This window comes from Camelus bactrianus, chromosome 10, assembly GCF_048773025.1.
Source record: "Camelus bactrianus isolate YW-2024 breed Bactrian camel chromosome 10, ASM4877302v1, whole genome shotgun sequence".
NCBI classification, from domain to species: domain Eukaryota; kingdom Metazoa; phylum Chordata; class Mammalia; order Artiodactyla; family Camelidae; genus Camelus; species Camelus bactrianus.
This window is the reverse complement of record NC_133548.1, coordinates 9,547,403-9,555,934: the sequence shown is the minus strand read 5'-3', so window position 1 is coordinate 9,555,934 and position 8,532 is coordinate 9,547,403.

Sequence of the window (8,532 nt, the reverse complement as noted above, 5' to 3'; positions counted from 1 at the left end):
CTCTAAGACCTTTTCGTTCTGTCTGAGCCTCAAAAGCAGCTTTTCCATGTTACTGGCCCTCAGGCCTGTTTCTCGGGCTCCTGTCTGCGGATGCAGGGCTTGGCCACTGCGGGGTGCTGTAGGGGAAGAGATTGCGCCGGCTCCTTGCTTCAGCCAGAGATGTGCACAGTGAAAAGGGGCAGCCAGCTGCGCTGCTGTGTGGAAAGTTCCCCGGTGACTCTTCCAGCCTGGTATGGTGCTGTCTGCCGAGGGAAGCTGATCCAAGCCCACTGAGCCAGATCCTTCCAAGGCCCAGCAAGCAGAATGAGGGGGGCGGGCAGGGACGGCGAGGGCGTGCCGCTTAAGAGGCAGCGTCCTCGTCCTCAGATTTTCTCTCAAATGCTCACTCTGTAAACAGAATGGTGATTGAACATTAAAGAATATTTTAAAAAGGAGAATCCCAATTCCCCAGCCCTCACACAGTAATTTTAATTTTGCCTGTTCTCTTATAATCCACAGTCATATGTTTGTAGAGTTTTAAAAGGTCACAACCATAGGTTTTATCTCCATGTAGCACTATAGCAAACTTTTTCTGTATTTCTGCAGTCTCCACAATTCTTTTAGTTGACCAACGAATAACGCATAAGAAATAACATTTACAGTGAATCAGTTGAAAATGTTTAGCTCTAGGGCCGAAAGACTTCTGCATCACTCAGAAGGTGGTCTCACTGGGGAACTTTGCCCTCAGAGCTGTAATCCAGTCAAAACGGGGCCAGGACCATCTAAAGGTGTGGCTCAGAGGAAGGCAGGGCAGAATTGAACACAGGAGCTGCACACAGGCAGGAAGGACACATCTCCAGCGTTACTGAGCTACGGGGTTCCCACAGAGCCTCCACACAGTCCTGCCTGCCTTTGGTGTCCCTGGCTAAGGGAGGAGAGACCCAGCCTTATTTACGTACATGATCTCAGGGAGCATCACAGCTGTCCTGCAGACAGTTGGTGTTGCGCCTGTTTTGTAGATGAGAAAGTGGGCTCTGAGAGTGATTTGTCCAAAATCAAGTAGCTATTCAGTCAAAAAGCCAGGCTCTTGTTCAGTTCAGTCTGCCTTCAAAGCTCATGAACTTTCTGCCAGAATACACTACCTTACTGGTAGAAACTTAATAGAAATCTGCACTTTGAGAAGTTATAGCAGAGGAATGGGACACTTCTGAGACATGACTGGTGTGTCATGGAGGGGACAGAAAGCTGCCTGGCGCCTCCCACAGGAAGCACTTGGTCACCCAGGGTAGCTGTCATAAGTGAGGAAGCAGTGCAGGCACTGGTGACAAGTCAAATCCTGGCTCTGCTGCTTACTCGATGGGTAAATGAACTGGCCTGAGCCTTGGTTTCCTCATCTGTAAAATGGGGGTGGTGATGCTCCCTATCTTAATTATTTGTGAAGAGAGAAAGCACACAGAACTCTCCCGTGGTCCCCAGCACACAGTAAGCTCTTGGGAGATATTAGGTGTCAGCATTTGGTCATGGCCTCAGCCTGAGATTTAAAACCTGTCTCCTGACGCAAACTGCCTAACATGTCATCAAGGTCACCAGGGCTTCATGCAGATGGGAAAGCTGGGCCTGTTAAAGGACCATGGGGTGTCTTACCAGCCAGTGAAGAATGGAGAGAAAACAGACCCTGCTGTTGAGGCCTTTGATGGAAAACTCTGTAGCCTGCTCACCTCAGCAAGGAAGGGGAGTGAGACGGGGGCAGAAGCAGGCATCGACCTGGGAGATTACCGCAGACTCTGGCCAGTCTCTCGGGCCTCATTTGATGTACGGTGTGGAGAATGTCAGACAGAGAGTTTATGTAGAGAGACGTCCGGCCCAGCAGAAGCGCACGTGGATTGGGCAGTGACTTATCCTTCTATCTTGGACACTTAAGCCACAAACCCCAGCAGCCAAGTATGCAGTTTGTGTTTTTTACCCCAGGGGGGTTGATCTCTCCTTACCCTGATTTCGTCTCATTTAATATAATGTTCAGCTGCTGGCCGCTCTCACCTGGGGATGGCATACTTCAAAGGAATTGTTTTTTTTTTCCAAGCTGCTGGCTTGTGTCATCTCTGAAAGTGAAGGATCTTGCTAACTTCAGCTGCTCGGTGTCAGACCCAAGGGTGCTATGTAAACAGTTTTTCCCTTTATTAGGCATTAAGTAAAACTAGGCCGGCCACAGTACATTTTTTAAAAATTAATAAACATACAGCAAGGGCCAGTGGCCCCTCAAAGGATCCATGATGAACAGAAGCTGGACTCATTCCTCTCCCCTTGACACATCGTTGCTCGCTGACCTCATTCAGAGCCTGCAAGGGCATCTGAGCGTCCGGCCCTGCCCTGCTCCATCTGAAGCAGTCTCGTGAGTTCTGTCACACAGGCTCCTGCATCACGTCAGACTGGGGCTGTAAAGGCTGTCCTCTCCCCTTCATTCCCTCTCCCTATCATTTTAAGCCATCAGAGTCCATAAGCCAAACACCTTTTGCCCGAGCTCTGAGCCTCCGATGGGGCGTGTCTGTCAGGGTCATTACATAAGCACCTCTGAGTGGCGTTGGCCATTGGAGGTCATCTGGTCTGTCTGTTTGGCTTCGGCCGGCGCGGCCCTGGCACTAACCTCATTCCTATTAAACATCCCCAGGGAAAGATTCCACTGGGAGAGTTGAGAGTGTCACATTTATCCTTCAGTCCATCTGCTGCTGTCCCGGTGAAGCAAGGAGTGCCCAGGCTAAGGAAGCTCACACAGCCTCAGACGGCAAGCAGGTCTGGGAGACTCGGGCTGACAGCTTCTTATCAGTGCAGCCTGTCGTGTCTGAGGGCAGCGGACTTGTCCTGCAGCCGTCAAGCTGATGGTGCTGCTCAGCCTCCAGCTAAGCCATGTCCAGAATTGAAGACTGGTGTTAGGATCTTCCCAGTCAGGTGGCATGCACTGGTGGAACAGGTGGCCTGAGGCAAGGAGTGTTCTTTTGCCCTTAAGAACCAATGACTGCCAGCAGTCAGGCATTTTAGCGTGGATGGTAGGAAAGATGAAGCTTTCCAAGATAAATAACAGGCTTCCAAAGAGAAGACATGTAGACAGGAAATCTGCTGTCTTGTTACCTAAGACGTAGAGTATTTTGCTGAGTCCCAGGTCTCGCGCGAATCCAGATACTCCTGCCAAGGGGGAGAATGTTCTCTTTACAGTGGACAATATGAACATTTTTACTTAACCACGTCACAGCACGTAGTTTTAAAAAGCAAATTATGACATTAAGAGGTGCGTTTCCCAGTGGATTTCAGTTTCATTAGTTAGTAGGTAATGAAATGTTCACGTTCGGTGATGTGTTGAGGAGAAATAGAACAGAGCGGTTCAGGACAGCTGCTTGGAGGTCAGACCTGCGTTAGAAACCTGGCTCTGCCATTAGTCAGCTGGGTGACCTTGAGCTTGTTACTTAATGTCTCCACGCTTCCATGTCTCATCCACAAAAAGGAAAGTAAGAGAACCTCCTGACATGGGGGTGTAAGGACTAAAGAGTTCCTGCGTGTGAGGTGCTGAGCCCAGCACCAGGCCCCCGAGTACCACTCGTGACCATGGCTCACGGTGTTTGCCAATGGTGGGCCCAGCACCACTGAGAGCTTTCCGTGGGTGGCATCACTCAGTCCTCACGACAGGAATGTGAGGCAGACCCAACTCTCATTCGTTCCCCTTTTGCAGATGAGGAAAGGGAGGCTGGATGAGATTAAGCTGCTTGCCCGAAGTGGCAGGCAGGAAGCGGTGAACTGGAATTTGAAGCTAGGCAGTGGGCCTCCGGGGCCTGTGTGCTGAGGCCCCGTCTGCTACCTTGAAACATGAAACTATCTTCATTACTCCTCTGCTCTGGCCTTGTCTTGGTCCATGGAGGACTGCTGTGCAGAGGACTTTGCAGAGACCCTCTGTTGGTTCCCTGTGGCCCCCCCACCCCAGCCCTGACCCTCGCAGAGATGACATCACAACCTCAGCAGCTCCAGCCTAAACCACCTGAGCCCTCCACGCAGCACAGGTGCAACCTGGCTCTCCAGGCGACAGTCTAGAGCTCAGAGAGACTGCCCTTGGGTTTGTGGGGAGCCAGGGGGCAGGGCTCAAACTCTGCCCTGCTTCAAGGTTTCGTTCTTACCCTGAGCCACAGAGATGAGGATGGAAGCTTTCTGGGTCCTGCCATCACTGTCCGTCCTTTCCCTCCAAGCCACAGGCTGTCTCTGAGAGCTGGATGTGGCTGGTGGGAAAGACCATGTGAACCCCATTCCAGGGTCTCTGGCTGAGTTGCCCAAACTCCTTCACACCCACTGGCTCCAGCACTTTTACTGACAATCCAGTGCTGGCTTCTCTGAAGGGCATAGCGTCTGTTGCTAGGCCGCTGGTGAGCAGGACCTCTGCTTCCCTGTTTCTCTTTGCTCCCATCCCTCAGACAGTCATGCAGAGGTAAGAAGGTTTTAGTAGATCTTACATTAGGTACTGTGTTTCCAGTGCAAATAGAAACAGGCAGTTGACTTGGTCCTAACAGGAAAAGTGATGCTCAGAAATCTGATTTGAAAGATACACTGTAATGGTCTTCACTAGATGCCGGGGATCAGAGAAGGATGTATCTTGTCTGTCTTTGAGGAATTCACTGTTTATTCTTTCACTCTATTTCATTGATGGACAAGCAGAGGTTTTCTGCACCCACCAGCACTATGTGCTAGGCCCAGTGCCAGACCCAGGAGTCAGGGATGAATGAGCTGGAAGAGCCCATGCCCCGGAGGACCCCTGAAGAAGGAATGAGTGAACAGAAGAGAAGCAAGGGTCGGTCTGTGTATCTCAGGCACTGACGGAACTGGGTGCAGGCCGTGGGACATCCAGCCTACTTCCATGTGTATCCTAGAAATAACTTCTCTTGTTCTGAATTCACTCTCACCAATCAATTTTATGAGTTCTGGTAGATTCTTAGCTTCTGTAGCCACACCCTTTGCCATGTGACTCTGCAGGGCCATCCAGTCTGACTCTGGGGTCAGCCAGGGCCTTGCTTGGCTAACAGGATGTCAGTTATCATGAAGTAAGCAGAGCCTTGTAAAGCACTTGACAATTGGGCTTGCCCTAGCCCTTGTACCTCTGCCACCACCTGAAAACCTGCCCAGGTTAGCTTTCCAGAGGATGAGAGGCATGTGCCCAAGTCATCCCTGTCCTCAGCCAAAGTCAGCTAATAGGTGAGTAAGTGAGCCCAGTCAAGACCAGAAGAATTACCCAGCCAAGCCCAGTCCAAATTGCAAACCCAAAGATCCTGAAGCTAAACAAATGCTTATTATTTTAAGCTACCAACTTTGGGAGGTGATTTGTTATGCAGCATTATAGCAATTGGTAACTGATAAAGATGGTAACTGGGCTTCCCATGTAGATTTGTTTATAGAGAAAAAAAATCACCAGCTGGCCAGAATGAGTGAGTTTCCTGTCCCCTGGAGAGGCAAACTTCTCAGTTTAATACTCTTTAAAAGGTGGCTGCTGCTTAGTGTATCAGACTCTTGTGAACTTAGTATCAGTTTCATATGAACACATGTAATTCCTCCTCCGCAATTTGAACCATAGCAATAACAGCCAACATGTACCGAGTGCTTGTTCTAGACCACACACTGAGCTAACACAGTACCTGCACTGACTCACTCAGTTCCTATAACAGCGCTGTGAACTAGGTTGCAGGCCCAGAAGAACTGAGTTACTTGCCTGTGGTGACATTGGCTTAGCACTTGGGCGGAAGTGATCAAAGAAACCGACGTAGGTCCCTAGAAAAGTAGATTTGTGTTCTGCACTAGCAAAATATTGGGTAAAGCTAATGCCTGCTCTAACTGGGGAGGTACCCCATGTGTTTTCCAAGCTGGCAACCCATAAGGAAGAGGCTGGAAAACAGAAAACTCGTAATCTGTGTTGGCTACTATTGGCTGCATTTATGAGGATTTACAGGAAAGAGATGAACTCAGCAAAGCATTGCATGGTGTTCAAGTAGGAATGAGAGGAAATAGAATCCAGAAATCTTGGGCCTTTCAGGGCCTTTCTACACCCCAAGTAGAGACAATGAGCTGTAAGGGGGGAGGAAATAGCTCAGTGGTAGAGTGTGTGCTTAGCACACACAAGGTCCTGGCTTCCATCCCCAGTACCTCCATTAAAGTGAATGAAAACCAAATCACCTCCCCCTACCCCCACACTAAAAAAAAGAAAGAAAGAAAAAGGTGAGATGTAATCGAAGCTTTGGGCAACAAAGGCCCAGTAAAACTTACCCTTTGGATGAAGTGTCTCAGGACAGATCAGATTAAAGGTGTGCCTCTTGTTTGTTGTTCCAAATAGCCTCAAGATAACCATCGTGGAGAAAGGGAGAGGTGTGGAGGGGAACCAGCAAAACAAGTTAGGCTCAAGAATTAGGTCCAGGAAAAGACTCTGGGTGAGGGTAGCTACTTTGCACCCCAAGTTCTCCAGAGGGTTGACTGCACCCATCTCCATTTCCTTGTCTCTTATCCATTCCTTATCTTCACCTCTCTAGCTTTCCACCTCATTATTTTATGAAAGCATCTCTCACCAAGGTCACATAGGACCTCCCTGTTGCTAAATCCAATTGACATTATTCAGAGCTTTACTCTGACCTCTGACCAACAATAGAAACCTCCCCATCCCTTGGTTTTCATGCTTCAACATTTCCTTGGGTTTCCTTCCGCCTCTCCAGCCACACTTCTACTTTGGTAGCATATTGCCCCCAACCCAGTCATTAAATTTGAAGTTCCTCACGATGCTGTCCAAGGAGCCCTCCTTTTTTCTCTCTAGGGATTCCACCCACACCAGGGTATCCGTTACTACCTGTATGTGCACAATTCTCAAGTCTTTGTTTCAAACCATACTCTCCTTTTAGCTCCAGCCTACACGTCTGCCAGCTTGACTCCCCCAGTGTGTCGCAAAGGTCCTTCAAACTCAGCACATCCATAGGGAACCAGGCTATTCCTCCTCCTTGTTCCACCCACCCAAACCTCCCTAGTCTTCCTCTGTAGTGAAGGGCACCAGCATCCATCCAGTCGCTGGGAATTGTCCTGAACCCCTCCCCCTCCCTCCATTACATCACCAAGACCTGTTGACTTACTTCCAGAATAGCTCTTGAATCCATCCACTTCTTTCCATCTCCAGCATCATCATCCTGGTCAGAGCTACTCCCATCCTTCAGCTGTACAACTGCTCCAGCCATCTCACAGCCCCTTCATATCTGTTCTCTGCCTGCAGCCCTGAAATCAGTGTATTCCAATGTACTGCTCTGACCATGCCTTCCCTCTCCTGAAAACCCTTCAACTGCTCTTTTTAAAAAAATGAAAATTCTTAATATCACCCTTAAAGGGTCCCACATGGGATGCTAACATCTTCAGCTTCATCTTGGCCAGTCTCTCAGTTTCTGTGCTCCAGCCCCTACTATGCTCCTTCAACCTCTCCTCTCCCCAAACCTTCTCACCACAGGGCCTTTGCACATGCAGTTCCCTCTTTTCTCCCTTTCCCTCTCACCCCTATCCTCTTACAGATCTCAGCTCAGGTGCCACTTCCTCAGAGAAGCCCTCCCTAACCTCAGTTTTAAATCTACCTTGTCATTCTCTGATGAATACCTGTCTCCCCACTGGACTTTAAGTTCCAAGAGGACAAGGACTAGATCTATTTTTGGTCACCTGAGATTCCTAGTACCTGGTGCATCACTTGGCACATAGAAGGTGTTCCTAATCATTTGAGAAATGAGTGAAAAAAAAAAACCAATTTAATGTATCAGTTGGATCGCAGAGCTCAAAGTAAACCTCTTCAACAGCGAGAGCCATGGGTCTGCAGGAATCCGAGGCCTCTTGGCCCTCCTGCTGTTCTGAGACTTTCCTCCCCTGTCTAGTTCCAATGGTTCAGTGTGCTTGAAGGATTGGTCCCCTTCTTTCCAGGTGGCTGGATGCCCTTAGACTGGGAAGAAGGGTTTTTAATGAATTAGATCTGTCTCTCTCACTGTGGAAAGTGGAGAGTTCTTGGTTCTCTGCCCAGGCCTCTAGAGGACCTGGGATGCTAAAAGAAGCAAACTCCCAAAGCTAGGAGTGCTTCAGGAAACATATGTACCAGAGGGCCCTGGAGTCCAGGCCACCGGGGTCCATCCACCCCTACTGAGAGTGGGCCTCGTGTTTCCCACAAGGAGGGTGTGCTGGAGAAGCAGAAATAGCTGGGAATCCTGTCTGTGTGGGTGCTCAGTATTTGCTCTCTGCTTTTTTACCCCTTGTTCAGTGTGGTGGGCCTACTTAGAATCTCTCCCCACCACTTTTCCCCACACAAGCACACATCCCCCCTCGCCCCAGTTGTATCCTTCAAACTGTTTCCCCAGGTAGCAGTGTTCTCAGACGCAGGGAGGAAGGCGGTGCTCACTGTGGCTTTCCCTGGCTTGTCTCATAACCAGCCCCCTCTCGGAGGAGACTGTGGTATTCCACTTCTCCATGAGGAAACCGAAACTTGGAGAGCCGTGCCCACAGCCACACAGCTGGGCGGCAGCAGCA